Source organism: Cimex lectularius, unplaced genomic scaffold (genome assembly GCF_000648675.2).
Source record: "Cimex lectularius strain Harlan isolate CLEC.00 unplaced genomic scaffold, Clec_2.1 scaffold75, whole genome shotgun sequence".
In the NCBI taxonomy this organism is placed as follows: domain Eukaryota; kingdom Metazoa; phylum Arthropoda; class Insecta; order Hemiptera; family Cimicidae; genus Cimex; species Cimex lectularius.
This window is the reverse complement of record NW_019392758.1, coordinates 210,048-230,606: the sequence shown is the minus strand read 5'-3', so window position 1 is coordinate 230,606 and position 20,559 is coordinate 210,048. Positions and strand designations below refer to the sequence as shown.

Genomic DNA, 20,559 nt, shown 5'->3' with positions numbered 1-20,559 from the left:
GAGAACAATCAACAATTGAACCCATCAGAACAAAAAATTTGCTCTTTCTACTATTTTGTCCGTAGAGAAGCATTTGTTAAAATCAAAATGTGGAAGACATGTACAAAATTGGCAAATAAATACTTTTTTATTAATCAATTTTAACAATAAAAAATTTTGCTCTCACCCAGAAAACAAAAAACTCACATATCACATCATGTTTTACTTTTTCTTCTTTCATCAGTCAATCTCTGTTAAACTATTTTTATACAAGATTTAAAAGAATTATGTTAATGTGGTTTACTCCTTTTCATATTTGTCCAATAAAATTTTAATCTAAAAGAAAAAATTAGCTTAAAAAATAAGAAAGTCTATTGAGTCTCTTTCAGGTTAAAATTTACAGAACGATAACAAAAATCATAGAAATATACCTAATGAAAATTTTACTTAAAAACACCCCTGAAACAAACAAGTCTAAAAATGAAAATGTATGAAACAAGGTGCAAATTTGTTCTTTCTTCATACAAGATTTTGCATATTTTCCCCCTCAATCGAGACTAACGAATAAATTGTGTCTGACAATATAACTTGTTAAACCCTGTACATTAAATCCATTCATATACTAAGTATTTAAAAAAAGGATATTAGTCACGTCGGAGCGACAGAATTACTGTATTCATTTAATCTCTTACTTATTATTCTTATTGTGATATGTGGTTGGTAGTACAAGATGGTTCCAAAAATTTAGGTCAGTCATTGTGATCTTACAGTAATTGTTCTTAGTACAGTAATTTTATTAATAACTCCAACACTATTTCGAATAAAATGATAAAGTAAACGTGGTAGAGAATTAAATGTATTTTAAAATTAATTCCTAGAGAATGTTTAAGACCATGCTTAGATAAATAGTACCAAACCCATCTGTCCTCTTGTTTAAATATGTATTTTACTCTTCAAAAGTATTAATAATAAATAATAAATTGTTACCAACTAATAAAATATAAGTAAAATAAAAAGTGAACAAATGTTTCATTTTTATTTAAACAAAAAACAAATTTGACTTGTTTAATGTTTTTCCCCTGAATACAAAAATCACCTGTAAAATCTCAGCTTATTCATTACGAAAGTGTATTTTAATGAAAATTTAATCATTAAACAACTATATTATCATTATTTGATTATATCGTTATTGTTATTTTCTTTCAAAGGTTTATAATTTATTTTTATCTTATTAGTTTTTTTTTCTATAGATAACACCAAAACCCAATTTCCTAAAAATATTTGTCATTTATATATATCGTTTTCGGAGTGCTGCTCATTCTTTTTCAGCTTTTGAGCTTTTGATATTAAAAAGTGTTCAGTTGCATAGAAAACAGTAATGAACACTGAAAAATATTTTTATGAAATTGTCTTTTGCGTATCTTCGTCTATGGAATAAAATAATAAGATAAAAAAGTCAATTCTCTATACCTTTAATTCTTCTTCAAAGAAAGAAGGGAAAAAATGAAAACATGTAAATTGTACTTTCTGAGATGTTAGCGAAAATGAAGCTACTTCATACGGTCTTTTAAATTTGAGCTTGGAAATTCGGTCGAGTCTGGTTCTCGGGATTGCTTTGAAAACTGAAAAACATTCATACTGAGTACTATCTCATACTGAGATCTTATCTGACAGACTGATTTTGCCGAGTCCGGTAAGTCCTTGTTACCTTACAAACGCATTAGGACGGGTGTTCCTCACGGAAGCACACTTAGCCCATTTCTATTTTCAATATACACTGCAGTTATTCCTGCACATGTTAACATTTCAACACATACATTCGCTGATGAAACAACCATTCTGACACGTAATTCGGACCGTTCAATTAACACTCAACACTTAAAACATCTGAATGAATTAAAAGTATGGTTCACAAAGTAGAGAATGAAGATAAACCTAACGAAAAGCGTACAGATATATTTTTACCTTACGTAAAAATATCTCTCCTGCAGTGAATATAAATCGAATCCCATTGCCTACCACTGACCTTGTGCGTTATCTTGGACTTTCCGTGGATAAACGACTGACTTGGAATCCCCACACAAGACAGGAAAGACAGCAAACAAACAGACATTATACATTATTAAAAAAACTACCTGATTCACAAACAAAATTAACCAAGTTTTAATTAACAAGACAATAATTAGACCTTTCTGGGCGTACGGTTGTGAAGTGTGGGGCTCAACCAAGGATTACAATTCCTAATGTCTCCAATCAATCCAATTAAAAATTCTCCGTCAAATTATAAATGCTCCTTTTTACGTTTCAAATTACACTACTCATAACCATCTACACATCCCGTTTGTACATAAGCTCCTCAAAACCCGCTATAAAAAATTTCATCAATCACTGAACACACACAGTAATCTATTAGTACGATATTTATCACTTCCAACCCTACCTGAAAATCCTCCAAGAGTATTGATCTTCTCATTGAGCGAAAATTGAACAAGATATCAGTGAAGGAGTGTTGCCACAGAGCAACCTCTCCAAAAGAGACTCAAATGACAATTTCAACATATATGAACATAAATACAATATGTGTAGTTGTAAATATAAAAAATATGAAAAAAAGCATTTGGAAAAAAAATCATCTTAATCTAGGTGTTATTTTTTGACGAGGGCTGTTTACTAAAATAAATATATGCATATACCATTTTTAAGACATACGAAAAAACTATTCACACTCTATAATCTTTCAATGGCTCTTCTTTTTTAAATTAAAAACAAGTCTTGTCAATTGTTCATTTAATTAATAAATCAAGCACCTTCTTCAAAATTGATCATTTATTATTTATTTAGTTGGACCTTTAGTACATCAAATACATTATGAGAGGAAAAGTATCTTTTGAATAATCTAAAATTCACATGTTTTCCCCTTTGTAACCAATTCCTGGAAAATAAATGAGCTTTGGTGTGGTAACCCTTGTTTCACCAGTTATTAACGATTCAATCCAAAAGGAAATTCTATTTATTCGGGCCCTATGGGAAAAAACCAAGTCCACCACCGCCTAAAGGTACACGACAAAACAAAAGGGTTTACAATAATTAAAACCAACTTATTCAACTTGTATTCGACCCTGGGTCAAAATTTAACTATAATATCTCAGAAATTATGCATGATATGGCTCCGGTCTATTGTTTGCGTGGCTAACATTACGTCTGAAACTTAATTAAAAAAGTCATTTGATAATTTTGATTTCCATTATTTTATTATTTATAACTCAACCATTCGAACATTTCAATGTATAATACATTATGTGAGTTGTTTTGATTCTACTTTTAATATATTTGGTGAATAATAAACGATTTTATTTATAAATTTGTATTTATTTTTATAAATATCACAATTATTATCAATATCGTTAACAAACTTTTCTCCTATTTCAAACGAGGTTTCGCAGCAGCAGGGTTCATATATAGTTGTTTACTTTTAAAGCCCTTTTTTTATCTATTTGTTTTTTATTTTTATTTCATTTTATTTGTTTTAATTTTTTTAATTTCTTTTGACAATGGTTCCCGCCCCCTCAAACTATACAGTATCATTAGACGCGGTTTCGACAAATTTACAATCACACTATTCACTTGAATAATTGAAGATAAATATATTGTTTAAATAATTTTGTGTTTGGACAATGATCCTGAGAGTTATAGCATAATGTAATCTATTCAATTTCATATTAACATATTATGTACGAGAAATTTGTAAAAATTCATTTATATTACTGTCAAACAAGCAGATAATAATACTTCGTTTTACAAAAAACCCACAAGTTTTCAAATTATTTAGCTTCTGCCAATATCCCGTTGGCGGGAAAAACAGGTCCCTAGTGCATCAGGACTGGGACCAAACCTGTTACTATCTTAGTTTCTGAACTGTTTTCCTACCTCACCAAACATGATAATTTTATATAGAAAAGCTTGGATCCTTTTCAAAACAAGATGATCCAATCTCCTCATTATCTCATGCATTGAATCAAAACATTCTAGTTAAAACAAACAGGGAAATCCCTTAACGATAGGGGATAATTGCATTTTAACATAATTAAACATAATTAAAAATTCATTGCCGAATTATCAGGATGAAAATATTTTTAAAATAAATAGTTACAATAAATCAAAACGTAGGAAATGTTTCTATCAAATTTATGATTTTCTACCTCCACCTTGGTTTATTTTCTACTCTAAATGTAATTAATGAATTAACGATTATTTGGAGATCGTGAGATGCGGTCTGGTGTGACGTTGGTTTTAGAAAAACATTTTCTTTATCGTGCCAACGTTTCAATCTTTATTGAGATCATCTCCAGGGCTCAAAGTGTTTGTTTTCTGTGTAGATGTGTCAATCTTCTGTGCCGTGTTGAGAGTGCCAAATTTTAATGAATTCAAATAATATTAATCCTGGTAGTGAAGGATAACTCCTTTTTTTAAGATTAATACTTGTGTGGTATGAGGTAGATCTGCATTTATTGAATACAAGCAGAATCAATATCAATAATTTTATTTTTCTATTAAATCTGACTGTTTACACTGTTGTGTCGCTATAACCGTACGTTTATTTGTATTACATAATTATTACTACATTTTCTCTAACGTTTGAATATAATTCAATGTCTAGATTAAATAAAATGAATAAAAGTGTATACAAAATTAAATAAAGATTGAAAATTAGAGACGAATTTAAATCGTATGTAAACTAAAATGTAAATTACATGTTGGTTTTTTCTCAAAATTATATGATTATTCCTACAAAATTCGCCCGGAATTATAAACAACCGTAATACTAAATAGGTACTGATTTTGCATTCGGCATGTTTGCCGTATTTACTTATTTTAGGATTTTGTTCTAAAATTATTTCATTAAAAAACGAAGGAAATACTAATTGTTTGAAAACAGCGCTGGATGATGAAACACCTTAGAATGAAAATTTCTTTAAACGCCTTCAAAAATAAAGTATGTAAATAAGAAGAATTAACGTATCCATAAAACGTAAGAACAATAACAAAAAGAAAACTATTTATTAGTATTTGTTAACATTGAGTATTGTCGAAGTATTTCGCTTTTTTTTAATAGATTACTTTCAGCTTTCTTTCTCACTTCGTTCTCTTTCTCTCTCACCCTCCTTCTCTCTCTATCTTTCTTTCTTTCTCATCCTTCAATCTTTCTTCCTCGCTCACTCTTGCTCTACCTCTCTCTCTCTTTCTCGCTCCTTCTCTTCTTTCACACTCTCTCTCTTTCTCGCTACTTTTCTTCTTTCATTCTCTCTCTCTCTCTCTCTCTCTCTCTCTCTCTCTCTCTCTCTCTCTCTTTCTCTCTTTCTGTCATTTTTCTTACTCTCGCAGACAAGCTAATTTTTTTTCTACAATCAAATTAGATAATTTGTAATGATTAGATTTTACGATATTCTTTGATAAGTGTCCAAAATATAAAGTTTATGTTATTCATCACCTCGTCCCATATATTTATTTAATTTTATTGTTGTTTTTTTAAGGAAAACATAACTTTTCCTTGTTAGAAATACATTAAACATTTATTCTACATTCAATTTTTAATGGTTAAAAGATGGGCAAAATGCCAACCGAATGAGGAAAACGATTTCAAAATTAAATAAATCCATTGCAATTCAAGACTTATTTATGAACCAAAAGTGCTCAATTTCAATATATTTTTTTAATATACAGTTCTAAGGTAATTAAATTTCTGCTCTCTTATGGTCGTAAGATCTTGTAAATTGAAATTTGATCCATATTTTCCCTTGTCGCTTGTTTAAAATGTTTTGTAAGTGGATAATGAGAAGGTAAAGAAAAATGTAAAGTGATTCTTGCAATACAGAAGGCCAAAACAACACGGACTATGCTGGGATTCGAACCCAGAAAAACAAGATTGGCAAATACCAATCGGAATCCCTAACCACTCGGCCACCGCCTTCCCTAAAGAAGTATTTCAAAAAGGCATCTTGTTACAATTTTCTATTTATCTTTGTTAGAATACATCTGTGATAAAAATTAACAGAAATTTGAATTTGTTTCAATTGATGAAATATAAACAGTTATCTTTATTTGCAAATATTTATACTCTAATTAAGCTATATTAATATTTTAAAAAATATTGATTCAAATATAATTAAATTTAAAAAAATTCAATATCACACATCGATTTGTTCATAACTATTCTGAAGAGGTTTCTTTAATTTAAAGATAATCATTTAAAATTTAGTAGTTTGATAATTATAAAGGTTTTTCAGTGGATAATCTTGATTCAACAATTTGCCAGACATGCAAACGAGTTAAATGACATTAGAAAATAATTTAATTTCATCATATTTTCTTTAGTGTTCGTCTATAGAAGTTTACCTCCTTGTAATCACAATCGTCAAATGGATAAAAAAAGATCAGGGACGAGGGTTATCACTGTTACGCGTAAAAAAACAATTATTTATTGAATTGGTCAAAGGAATTAACTGCGTTCTTACCATTTATCTTACACCCGGAGTTGCACGGAATCGTTAAATATTTAAAATTTGTACCTGCTGAAATCGTATTCTACTTTCGATCCCTGGACGATAGAGCATGGTTGGTCGCACTGCGCAGTGAACATGGGAAGAAATTTTGAAGGATATTCTTGTTTAGAACGAATTTTTTACTTATTAGTACTAAGCTTTTTTATAATTTTTTTCACATAAGCCATTCTTTATCCAACATGAGAATCAAATATTTATAATTATTAATAGGAGGTATTTACAAGTTATAACAGCTATTAACAGTCATTTAGTTGATGCTTATTAAATTATACTTATTATTTATTATTATCTATTAAATTATGGGCAATAACAATTAATTGTATACTTTTAAAATACAATTGTTTTATGCCCTACTAATATTTACCCAGGGTCGTTTCTTGTTCCGTAATTGTAAATATTTGTTTTCGTTGCTACTCGTGAGGCTTATCTCACATCTTAATCCTTCTCGTTATTTCAGACGGTATTTGCCTAGTTCTGTTAGATCACAATAATGTAGAAAATGTGGCGATAAAAATAACCATATTAAATTTATTTTCAGGGTTCCTTTGATAAATTATTTATCTTAAGAATAAAGCCTTCTGCAGTTTATCGTCAAGAACCCCACACTACACTTAAAATTTAAACATTTTACAAAGAAATACTTTTCCCTTTAGATGTTTTAACCTATTTCAAAATTGGTAAAACAATCGATCGAAAAACTTATATAACTAGAACTTTTAACTAAAACTTATATAATTAGAAAAATAATTGAACATTTTTTATACTAAAGCGCTTTAAAACCTTTTTTTTCTTATTTTGTATATTTTATTGTACGATAAAACTTTTACCATTACTCGTAAGCGAGATAACCTAAAGTTATATAACGCTGAACAAAAATGTTAGTTAGGAACAGTACGGATTACAGACTTGTACAGAAAACTGAAGTTTTACAATTTTACATTGTAATTAACTATTTTATTCATGAAAGGTGAAATTTGTGTGAATTTTGTAACCAAACCCATCATAAATTTAAAACAAAATAATTTAGTTCGTTATTAATATTTAAAATTTAAAATTATTAATTTATGTGGTGTTTAGTGACCGTTAGTCAATGATTATTCGGAGATCGTGAGATGCGATCTGGTGTGACGTAGGTTTTTAGAAAAACATTTTCTTTATCGAGCCAACGTTTCGATCTTTATTGAGAACATCTTCAGGACCTGGGATTTATAAACAGTGTTTAAATTTTACAAATACATGTAGGGTGTGGAAAAATGAATTTGTACAATGCCAGAAATTTTAAATAAAAAAATGAATTTATACAATGCTAGAAAATTTTAGATTGAAAAAAAATGAATTTATACCATGCTAAAAAAATTTACATTAAAAAAATTAATTTATACAATGCTAGAAAATTTTAGATTAAAAAAATGAATTTATACAATGCTAGAAAATTTTAGATTAAAAAAATGAATTTATACAATGCTAAAAAAATTTAGATTAAAAAAATGAATTTATACAATGCTAGAAAATTTTAGATTAAAAAATGAATTTATACAATGGTAGAAAATTTTAGATGAAAAAAATAAATTTATACAATGCTAGAAAATTTTAGAATGAAAAAAATGAATTTATACAACAGGAGAAAATTTTAGATTAAAAAATGAATTTATACAATGCTAGAAAATTTCAGATTCAATCAAAGTATTTGTTCTACTTCACTTCCTTGGCGCGAAAGACAAAAATACAGTTGATCTATGAAAAATGGAAACATAAAGGTAACTAAATATTAATGATAATGTAAAAATAAATGATTATTTTTTAAATTTGCCCTTGCCATGAGAATTGCATGCTCGAAGACCTTGTACCCGTCCATTCTACCCACCTAAGTTAGGCTTCGAGGTTTTCGACAGTTAGGTCTCAGTTATACGTAGTATAAGGCCTTTATTTCACAAAGAAAACTCATAACAGAACACTCAGTGACTTTCAGCCCAAGACAAGTTATTTACGGTGCCATTCCTTCTAGCTCCTTTAGGCATAAAGCCGAATTTAAATATGATTCTCGGACACGGTAGGGAGTTTCTGGGTCCCTGATGTACCGACCCTAGGGTCAGAAATCGGGGTGACAACCCTTCGGGGTGAAAATCCAAGTCTTTTCGCTCCTTATATTAGAATTAATACGTCATTTCTGTTATAAGCTATGCATATTTGACCAAGTTTTTATATTTTTTACTTTTAATGTTTAATGGCTTCAACTACATTTTTAACGAAATACTGTAGTTTAATTTTTCTCAAGAGAACGTTATAATTTTAGAGCTAATCTAAAAATAATAACTAATTTTACAATATAAAAACATTTGCCCACAAACGAGCTTTTCCCACGAGAGATATCTTCGCGGATAAATATTGAATACATTGCGACAATTAGCGACAAGACTTTTTAAAAAAATAAGAAAAAAGTAAATGGGGCAAGGTGACGAGAAAAGGCCACTTTCTCTTTTATCGTTGTTGGTATCTTTATGAAAATAGGATATGAGCTATCCGGCACCTAAAATGTTGGAATATATCACGCACTTAAATTAAAAGTAGAGAGAGAGAGAGAGAGAGAGAGAGAGAGAGAGAGAGAGAGAGAGACAGACAGACAGAGATAGATAGAGACAGATTATCGCAGAATGTACAAATAAAAAGTTATAGTTAAATCATCGACTATTTTCCTATAATAGGTTATTACTATTATTATTAATAAAGTTTTTAAAAGTAATTAAAGTTGCAGTATTTTAATCGTTATTCAAAATTTATGAATCTTTCTAAGAACGTAAATGATGAAAAAAATAATAACATTACATTATGCATTCCTTATCTCAATTACATAACTATATTCAAAAAGGGCAAAATATGCAAATAGATATATGTCATATGCTACGTTAAAACGGATCAATGCGTGTTTTTACAGTTCAACAATGAATATAGAAGTTACGAAGAAAACTTGGATATACTAATAAGAGAACAAACGGTTTTACAAAGCAGTTATTGCATATTTATGAGATAAAAGCAATTACATTTGAATATACAAGTACAAATTCAGGATGGTTTCATTAAAAAAAAGATATACTTAATAAAAAAAAAAAAGTTCAAACAACTAAAGTATCGAGATGTCACCGATAACAGAAGTAGACGAAAATAAATCTAATATTGATAATCATGTCAAGGTTATATTTGTTAAACAATATATTATCACAGATAGCCCAGTAATTAAAATTTATGAAGAATTGAATTATTCTGCACCAATTTAACTTTATGTCTAAATATTATAAAAACAATTTTTTCCCGGGTGGGGGATATTCAGAAAATGTTAAGGTACTGATTTATTTGAATGTGTAAGTAAAAAACTTAAAATATTTTACGATAAAATCCTCCATAATATCCTCTTAATCCATATTTCATGAAACATCGGCAGAAAATAAAAAAGGTGTTTTTTCTAAACTACCTCATTCTTGACCGCTCCTCACCATTCCATCAAATTATAAAAGTGAACGTTTAATAACGGTTATAGCTCACCTTGACGTACGAACATAATCCATCTGCGGGAGATCAAATTCGAGCTATCTGCTGAAATACAATTCTGTTATTTTGTGAACGAACCACTTAGCAAAAAGGGTTGAACTAATTTTTAGCCAGAAACAAATCGATATTTTTTTTGCACCCCCAAGAACCGCTGAATACAAATTTCTTATAAAGAAAACATTTTAAAAACTTTCATCCAAATTTTCGCCTTCCAAATAACTCAGTTTTGTTTTCGCAAATCACGAAAATGATAATAACTTGGAAACGACTCCAACAATCTATCGGAAATTTTACAGGGCTTTAAAATCTTACAAATTACATGTAGGGCACAATCAGCGCCTCCATAAATAAATTAAAAGCAGCAATATAAAAGAAAACGTTTGACGTGTTTTTATTAATTTCATTCTTAATCTTTCTTCTTTAGAATGGCATAATATATAATTTTTAAAAATTCATGTAGAACGTATAACATCTTTCACACAAACAAGTAAAGAGAGTGCACTCTCAACACGACACGCAAGAATGGCACAATTACACAGAGACAAACACTTTAAGCCCTGAAGATGATCTCAATAAAGATCGAAACGTTGGCACGATAAATAAAATGTTTTTCTGAAACCTACATCACACCAGACCGCATCTAACGATTTCTGAATAATTAACAAAGTATAACAAACTATCGTTCCAACGATTGGTTACATTGAATTTAGATACAATTCAGATGGGTTATGAATTTTTAAGTGTGGAAACAGGGAGTAATAAATTCCCATGGTTATACTATCCCAAAAATGTTTTTAGCCTAACAAAAAAATTATATTTGAAGGTTTTAAAAGTATTTTTCAGAACAATGTTTTTCGTCCTACTTTATTGAAAACGTCTTTTTTGTGGTTTATTATATCCAATCTTATTTAATACTATCATATTATTTTCTTAACATATCTCGGTGAAAAACAAATCCATTGACATACAATAACTTCAAATAAATGCACAACAAAGGCTATTTTAACAAGTTATGGAAAAAACGTCAACGTTTAAAAATTACTCAACTATCTCAACTAAAAACTTAATTTATTTAAAAATTACTTTTAAACAATTTCTCAGTCCCTAAGGCCCATTGGCGCTCGGATAGGGGTCTAACATTTTTCGATCAAAACAAGTTCCATTGAAACCGTAGCCTCCCCTTGTGAATTGCATAAAATAGTCAATAGTTCTCATAGAAAACAATAGGATACCTCAAAAATATAAATGATTAAATAATTTATTAGTAAAAGCTGATTAAAAATGTTTCACTTTGTATATGTCAAGATTTATTATGTTTCTTATTTACTTATTGTGTTTGTTTTTTCCAGATAACAGAACTACCGTAGCGGATCATATATCACAGTAAGTTTATTTTTATAATTATGATGTGTAACGTATTTTTGTGGGTAACACTCATGCAAGAACCATTGTAAAATATCAATATTCTAAAAAAAGTTATATCCATGTTCCTTTTATGAACATGTGCACGAAATGATAAGAAATAAAAATGCTAAAAAAACGGAATTCAATGTCATGATGATAAATAATCAAATTAAATCATCGAGCGAACAGTCGGTAATCTGTTTTTTTATTATTATTATTTTATGCTTTGTCTATTCGACATACAGCCAGCGAAGTATATACAGAGCTTGGGGCCCCAGCCCACCGTAATCTGAATGAGCGGATCAATAAAGCCTATCAATACTATTTTACGTCAATATTGTTTTACAGTTACAGATGATAAAGAATAAATAAAATATGTATCATTTTTATATAGGTGAAGAGCAAGATCGGGTGAACTCAGGTGTGGAAGAGAGCAAGAGCGAAAGAGAGAGAGAGTGTGTGTGCAAGGGAGGCAGAGATAGAGAGCGAGAGAGAGAGAGAGAGCGTGGGTGTGCAAGAGAGGCAGAGAGAGAGACAGAGACAGAGAGAGAGAGAGAGAGAGAGAGAGAGAGAGAGAGAGAGAGTGAGCGAGCGACAGAAAAAAGACAGAGAGTAAAGAATGAAAGATGAACAAGAGAGAAAATGTGTGCGATAAAAAGAGAGCAAGATATATCAAGTAAACATTAAATGATATTTAAGTACAAAGAAAATGAAAGTGGGTGAGTTGTATAAATATGGATTGGAAGTGAGAGTTATCAGTGTAAATGAAAGAAAAACAAATGTTTTCCTACAAATAATAAATGATGGAGTGAGTATGTGGTGTATGCTTGGCTTTTTATAAAGATCAAATTGATTCTTTCTATTTGTCTTTAATTTCGTTAACCAGCCTATAACAAAGTAGAAAGACAGTATCATTCCATCTAGGATTTTTTCTTTTTTTTATGTTATTCTAATCATTTTGTTTATTTCAGCTAACCAGCATCACCCTGCCACGGGGTTTTCAGGTAATTTACTATTTTAATTTAAATGTTTTTATTATCAGTAATGTATGGGGACATCATAACTATTTATTCTGTATTCTTCCTTCTAATGAGAATATAGAAGATCTATAATCTTCTATGATCTTATTATTGTCTGGTATCGCTAATCTTCAACGATAAAAATAAAGGTCGGGTTGAGATGGGAAGTTAGTGTCCGAGTGGATCGAGGTCACGATAGCTCAAGTGGTAGAGCAGCGGCGTTTATAGCCGAAGATCGTGGGTTCGAATCCCGCTCGTGACACTGACTTTTTTATCTCAACTAAAAACCTTAATTAATTGGAAGATATTAATTGGTCAAGCAGACCACGAAACGAGTGAATTTGATAAAAATAAAATTTACTTTAAAAATATTAATTTAATTGTTTTTATCCGTCTAGTTATCATAATTCTACTAGTTTTTATACTAAATCGACAGCTCAAATTAAAAATCAAAATATATCAAAAGTTACATCCACCCCGTTACTAACTTTAAGCTTTGAATCGAGCACCCTTTATGGCCCAATGATCTGCTTTTAGTCCAAGGCTCAAATAGTCTTTAGTCAATAATTCAGTCAACCTGAAGGCAGGAGATGAAAAGGAAGAAGAAAAAGAAAAAGAGGAAGAAAAAAAGAGAAGAGTTTGAGAAATGGAAAAGCCTGTTTTGTAGAGCCGACATAATGGGGGTAAGTGTGTGGAGGCGGTCCAGGCAGACGAGTGATAATAAAAATGGAAATTGAATAGGGAAAAACGTAATTTCCTTATCGGGGTTGCAGTGACGTTTGGTAACCCTGCGTTGAATGTAATCTTTATCCTTCATAGCATTGAAAGTTATGTAATAATAATAAAAAAGGTTAATGGTAAACGGCTTTTAAACACAAAAGTTGTGAAACTTTCACCTGTTTTTTTTTTCACTCTCTAGGGCGACACATTTGTTCGATAAGTCGCGTACACCAAACACAACAAAGCTTACGAAGTTAGAAACTTCGACTAATAAAAAAAACCTAACACTAACTTTAGAAAGCTTTCCGGTAGAAAACCCAAGTTTCATTAATAGCATGACAAGAAGTGGGGAGAAAAAAATTCTAAATTTTTCTTGCATCTTTCTATGTACTCTACATTTCTTCCTCATCATCACTAAATATTCTTGCCACGTTTTTGCTTGTAAATATATATATTTTATATAGAGATGTTTTAAAAATTTCGTTGTTAGGCGAAAGTAAAACAATTTCAGATATATTTTTAAAAACCTATGTAACAACAAAGAGAGGCTACCAACCTTGGATCGCCGATTTCAATAGATACTAGGTCGAAAACTATTAGACACTAATCGGAGCGTTCATGCCACTGGACACCAGGAAAATATAGACAAAAAAATTTTTTACGCTTTTATAAATATGGTTTTCAGCCTTTCCTCTGCATGTGTGTCAATGTTCAACACATGTTTCCAGTAAAATTCGGTGTTTCACTTCACAAGTCCATAACTCCTCTCGATGTTATCCAAATTCAAAGTTATTTCATTATGTAATATTTAAATTATATTGGATATTTGCTCTTTTATTCTTTTTCACCAAGGTTTTGACTTGATGTCATCGTCATTTTTGTGATTTTCCCGTACAAAATGTACTCAAAGATGTTTCAACAAGCAGAAAATGAATATTAACTTCGTTTCTAGGTAAAAAATTTTTAACTTAATTTTAAAAATCTCAAAAATTCATACAACTTTACGGAGGTTTAGAACACTATCGCTTAACCCTAAGGATCGTGCAGTTGTTTCAATGTTATCTCCATTTTTGATAAAAAGTTGAGGAAGGTTTTGTTTATTTAATCCTTTTTTTTCTCTTACAATAAATTTAAATTCAAAGATTGTTATAGTCTCAAAGAAGAGAAGTGAGGGCGCCGGTGGCTATGGTATTGAAAAGGCGATTCATCACTAATACAGGGTGTTAGGCTACTTTTTTATTTTATAAACTTTGCCAGTAGATTCTACTTACGAATGGAACCAAAAGGTCCTAATTAACTATGGACAGAATCTCAACAGTTTCGGGGTTATTCCCTTTATTTCTGATTTTTTTAAGATTTCACGACCTTGCTTCAAATAAACAATGATAACTCCAAAATTAAAAGATTTGCCCAAATCCATTGATACCATTGACAACTTTAAATTTCAGATAAGATGTGATCAAATCAAACTTGTAAACGTTCGTGAAATAACCGTTTTAGTAGCCAGAACTATGAAAAATATTTTTTTTTTTCAAAGTTGAAAAACTTACTATGGTGATTCTAAATTACTTTTTCTAAGCCTAGAAACCAGCAAATTTCAAAAAACTTACTCCATTTAGTTACGTAATTACTTTTTTAATTACTATTTTTAAAGATGAAGAAATTGATGAAGGAAAGGAAAAATCGTGTTTTGACGGATTGGTAAGGCGGAAAGATTAAAAAAAATTATAAATTATTAATAATTTAAATTTTATAAAATTTAAATAATATCAATTTTAATAAATTATTAAAAAATTATTTAAAAAATAAAATAAAAACAAGGAAAGTTTAAATGGATTCATGAAATTTTTTTTAATTTGGATTCGAAAATATATTATGTATTCGAAATAATGCAAGTGGTTACTTATTTAACTACACGACGACAACTTTGATTAAAGAATTATTGTATTATTATTCCCAGGAAAAGAAGAGTTTTAAGTTAAAGTTTTGTTAACACTATGGCTACTTTTTCTAATTAATAATTCGCTTATGTACGGGTTTAGTGCGACTCAACTGCGTTTACAAGTTTAGTATTGATGACATCTTATTGGAAAATTATCGTAGTTTTCAATAGTATCAACGGATTTTTCCAAAACCTTTTAGCTTTGGAGTTATGTGTTTATTTGAAACAAGGTCGTGAAATCTTAAAAAATCAGAAAAACGGCAATAACCCCGAAACTGTTGAGATTCGGACACTAGTTACTTAGGACTTTTTTGGTACCATTTTGAATGTAGGAATCTACTTGCAAAGTGTGAAAGACGAGTAACCGAACACCCTGTAAAAGGCATGGATACTTACAAATGGGCATTTTATCAAGAACACCGGGACCCCGAGGATTCATATAAACTCATAGTTGAAATACCCTCGCAAAAAATGGGAGAGAAAGAGGGAGTGTGTGTGTGTGTGTGTGTGTGTGTGTGTGTGTGAGAGAGAGAGAGAGAGATAGCTTTACAATGAGAAAAGTCTAGAGAATTTATGAATTTTAATTGGAACACGAACATCCAAAAAAATTGCCCCCCTTTGTTTTGGGCGAAAAAATAGATATTTTATTATCCGTTACATATATTTTTGATTTCGTACATTATCTTCAAAAATAAATGAAAAAATGCAAACTGAAATATACATACAAGACAAGCCTTATGAATGTACAAATTAACAACTGTTTACACACATCATTTAACCCTTTAAGGCATTATAAAATTTAAAAAGAAAAAGAACCGTCGCGAACAATAAAATCATTTAATCAGACTTAATCCGCAAAGTCATTGACCGGCAATGATAACGCCGACACCCTTTTTCCGCCTTTCGTGAGGATAGACCAAAACAGGGAGGGTAGGCAAACTACAGCGAGGAGAAACCATCTACAGTAACTAAGTTTTATTAATCCTAAAGTTGTGGTAGTGACCTATTTTCAAGAAGCTCTGTGAAACAAACTTAGAAGCCAATCCTAAAGTCGAAAGGTTGCGATACAAAAAAAAATTGTCAAATGATAGATTAGGATGCATTCATTAAATTAAATTGAGAAGGAAGTTGAAGCTGAGACGCCATTACCTCCGGGCACGACTGTTCCAAGATCATGAGGTATTGTTTCTCGGAGAAAGGATTCTGGAGACAAATTACTGAGCCTGATGGATGAGATTAATACATTCTCTTCATACCCCCTGTCTGTGTTCCGCTTTGTTTCCCTGGCTCCGACGTAAATTATTTAATAGTCGGCCCGTCCGCCCTCTCACACCCTCGTCATGTGTCGTTCTCCAAATCCTGCACAGAGATTGGAGAGGTTGGATGTAAATTATTTTGTACTTGGAACGAGATATCCGTCAAGCCAGATCATAGTTTTAACGGTTAACGAACACGAAACAGCTGGACTGTATTATAGATATATTACGTCCTAATTACAGTAATTGGCATTGCCACAATAATTCTAATTATAAACGTGTAATTTGAATGCTTATTTAAATCGTATTTTTCTCATACTTAATAACACACTTGATTCTAAAATCTACGGTATGTTTTTCTCAATCCTGTAAATATGAGGTAAAATAAATATAAACGTTGGGATGAAAAATGAACTTGGTCGGCACCAAGTAGTACGTAAAAACCTCTTGTTTCAACAAGGAGTTTATATGAACCCTCAGGGGTGCCGGTGTTTTTGAGAAAAAGACCATTTGTACGTATGTATATTTTTATCTCGCAGTTATGAGTCGCCTTGTCTGTTGCCACCGTCGCGACGCCCTTTCGGTATTCTCGGGTCTGCCTGGTCTCGAAGAAAGAGGAAGAAGGAAGAAAATAACGTTTTATACAAACGAAATCGACATTTTCTCGACGCGAATAAATTCTTCTTAATTATTGTACTTATAATGCTGACCGATGTTGTCAACAGCTGCATATTTTTGCAATTGATAACAAATTACGATTTGAAGAGTAGAGCTCAAGTTTATAAGAAATTTATGCAATTAATAAAAATTTCTATATGAACAAGAGATTAAGCTTATAATAAGAACTTTACTTAAGTACCTGCTAAAGAAAAGATTGTTACGTTTTTCAACAAAGCTGATTGTGTCAAAATGCACGCTTTTCCCACACTCATTAACTATATACTAATTTAGCTTGTATCTAAAAACTATTTTCCTTACCCGTTTATAAAACAGGAGTAAGTAATAGACAACACAATACACCGTAAACCGAAACGGACCAAACAAACGAGCTCGGAGCTGTAGAATATCAAATTACTAACTGAAAGGGTAAAGCGCATTAAATGTTGGGTATCCACTTTTGCCTCTTAGGTAAATTGGTTTCTGTTTGGTGTGAAAACAGGGAAAATTTAGGAGATTTAATTTGCCTTTTAAAGATCTTTGTTTCCTTCATAGTTCAAGTAAAAATAATAATATTTATCTTTCTGCCCTTTCAAAACCATTGAGTCTTGCTTAGACCGATCTGAGTACTGTTTCACTGTTACGTATTTTATAATTTATTGAGGCAGTTATAAACGTAAAATCTTTGTAAAGCAAGTAGAAGAAAAACGCCGGTTCTGGAACCTCACCCCCTCAACCTTCATGGGGTCTGACGGGGTTCACGCCAATTAACCATAAATTTTTATTGATGTACATTTACGCCTTTCAGGTTTTTTTGATATTCTAGCCATATTATACAGCTTTTTGTAAACATTTTAAATTAGATTTTTAGAAATTATGCTTGAAGATATTTCTGTTAAAATAAATTATGCACCGGAAATGTTCCGTCCACCGAAAAAAATTCAAAAATAATCATTAATACTATACAAAAATAATTATTATAACGATGTTTTCTTATATTTCGACCTCAACAGTTTAACTTATGGTTTTTCCTTCTTGAAGGTGGGATAATAGGTCATCTCAAAAAAACCACAACCAGTTTTTATCCACAACGTTCGGATTTATTTTAATCCTTCGTCAGGTGAGTTAACGCAATGGTTAAAACAGTGGTCGTCAGTCATTAATATTTTATAACAGTTTATTTTAAAAAAGAGCCAGTCTGAATATGTACCATACTGGCTCTTTTTTTTAAATAAACTGTTATAAAATCTTAATGACTGAAGACCACTGTTTTAACCATTGCGTTAACTCACCTGACGAAGGATTAAAATAAATCCGAAACGTTGTGGATAAAAACTGGTTGTGGTTTTTTTGAGATGACCTATTATCCCACCTTCAAGAAGGAAAAGTCATAAGATAATTATTATACTTTCTTATTTTACAATAAAAATCTTGACGTATTTACACCTAACTATTTATTTTGCTTCATATTGCTATAATGGTACTTTTTAGAGCATGTTATATAGAATATTTTTCTGTTTGTTGCATATAAATCTTAATTGTGATGCTCTATTTGAATTTTTATTTGATCATGAAATTGTTAGTTAATTAATCCATGGGTAAATTTTTTTCATTTAAATGATTTTTCGCCCAAGCCTATTCAAACACCATACCGTTTGGCCTTGCATTTTGATCATTTTCGAGCATTCCAAATAACTGTTTATCGCTGTGTTATGGAAGTAACTACAATTTTTCATCAGAAAAAATGCATTTGAAATGTTTTCATCGAATCTTTAATCGGAACCACTCATGGTCATATACGGGTAGTGACCTACAAGGAGTTGAGCTTTACGTCAGTTGGTGACCTTGTATAAACCACAAATGTCTATTGATCCTTTACGCAAGATAGTGAACGAAGAACATCATTAAATGCGTTGTAAAAGAAATGTAACCCATTTCTTAATATATTGATTGATTTCTAAAAACAACCATATTTATATTCATTGTCGATGCAGACGACATAAAATAACTTCAATAAATAATGATTTGGAAAAGCTGTTGAAACTTTATTTAATGAAGTTTTGACCAGTATATTGTTGTTTTTATTTACCAATACATTTTCGGTATGGTTTCAATATTTGCCACGTTTGAATAGGGGCTCGGAAGAAAATTAGGACATAAAAATACATTAACAAATAAAAACAAAAATATGGAAATGGTTGAAAGTTCATTTTAAAAAATCAAAAAACAAAAATAAGAAAATGAGTAAAACAAACCAAAGAAGAAAAGAATAGAAAGAAAAAATACAGTAAACTATTAAGCATTTGTATGGTAAAAAGCAATTTTGTCTATTGTAATTATTTTGCATTTAATCATTCTATCATTAATCATAGTAATCATTGCATTTAATCATAGTATCAGTTATTAATCATCGCGATAAATTAAATTGACCTTGTTTTTTGATCTTTGATGGGATTGGTCAGGAGTGAGTGGCAGACGAAATTTCACGGTCGTCCTCAACTAACTTGTTTGCTTAGATTAAAATTAAATAAAATTTAAAATACTCCTACAGGCTTTAAAATAAATACACAGGTTGGTTTGCTATGTTGTGAAAAAAAAAGTAGGGTCATACTAGACAGTAAATGGTGGAAGTCCGCAAAAACGGGTTTTCTAACTCACCGTCCAGAAAATACGATTTTTTTTCAACACATTTCGAAAACTTGTTTTGGTCTTGGAACACATATACAGACGACAACAAAATTCTCCGTTGCCTATGCATTTTTAAACAAAATTAGAGGTCTTTATTCAGCCTAATTGACAACCACAATTTCACTGCCACAAATCTATAGAATTTGAACTTTGGAAGATCATTAAAGAATTTTGCTACGCTGAGTCAAAACTTAACTAGAATTTGGCGAATTTCACAAACTCTGTGCCATTTATGAAGCTTTTGATGCTTTATGCTTGGTAAGATCGGTATATTCTATTTGCGGGAAATACGGTAGATGAAACCCCAAAAAAACCGCATATCATGGAAAAATCAAGGTTTTAAGCGAAGGGGAATATTTAATCAGAATGTATGACAGAATTGTTTTATTATATGAAAATAAAATTAACTTTTTTTAAACTAAAGCAGACAGTATTTTACGAATATCGGCATTTTACTGCAGAATGTTCTCAAAGTGCATTCCATGCATTGTCTAGCAGATTTCCTCATCGCTTTCGCTGTCACATCGAAAGTTAACAGTTTTTACAAATTTTGGCCTGTATTCAAATTACACATTTTTGTTGAAGGCTGGCTGACTAAATGTCTTTTCCCTACAAAGAAACAGCAATTTCTCATCTTCAAACCCCATGTACAGTTTTCATTCGTTAAACTCAATCTTGAATTAATTCGATCTGTAGTGCTCAGTTTTTCCTTGAATATCACAATTCTCTTATCAATTCTAATTAAATTTTCACCTTCGTTCAAAACCGTGATTTTTACATGAGTCACTTTT

General features: G+C 30.6%; 1 protein-coding gene across 6 annotated transcripts in view; it reads left to right on the top strand.

Annotated features, from left to right (window-relative positions):
• Positions 1-20,559, top strand: part of LOC106661079 (pyruvate carboxylase, mitochondrial) — a 53,682-nt gene that overhangs the window by 19,975 nt on the left and 13,148 nt on the right. For 4 of the 6 annotated variants that reach the window (XM_024227346.1, XM_014384229.2, XM_014384228.2 and 1 more), the window contains exons 2-3: positions 11,432-11,465; positions 12,458-12,490. The gene's annotated coding sequence lies outside the window, so the exon portion shown is untranslated. Of the gene's footprint in view, positions 1-11,431; positions 11,466-12,457; positions 12,491-13,937; positions 14,178-20,559 lie in introns of those variants that run through there. The other 2 variants (XM_024227348.1, XM_024227349.1) reach the window with 2 other exon arrangements.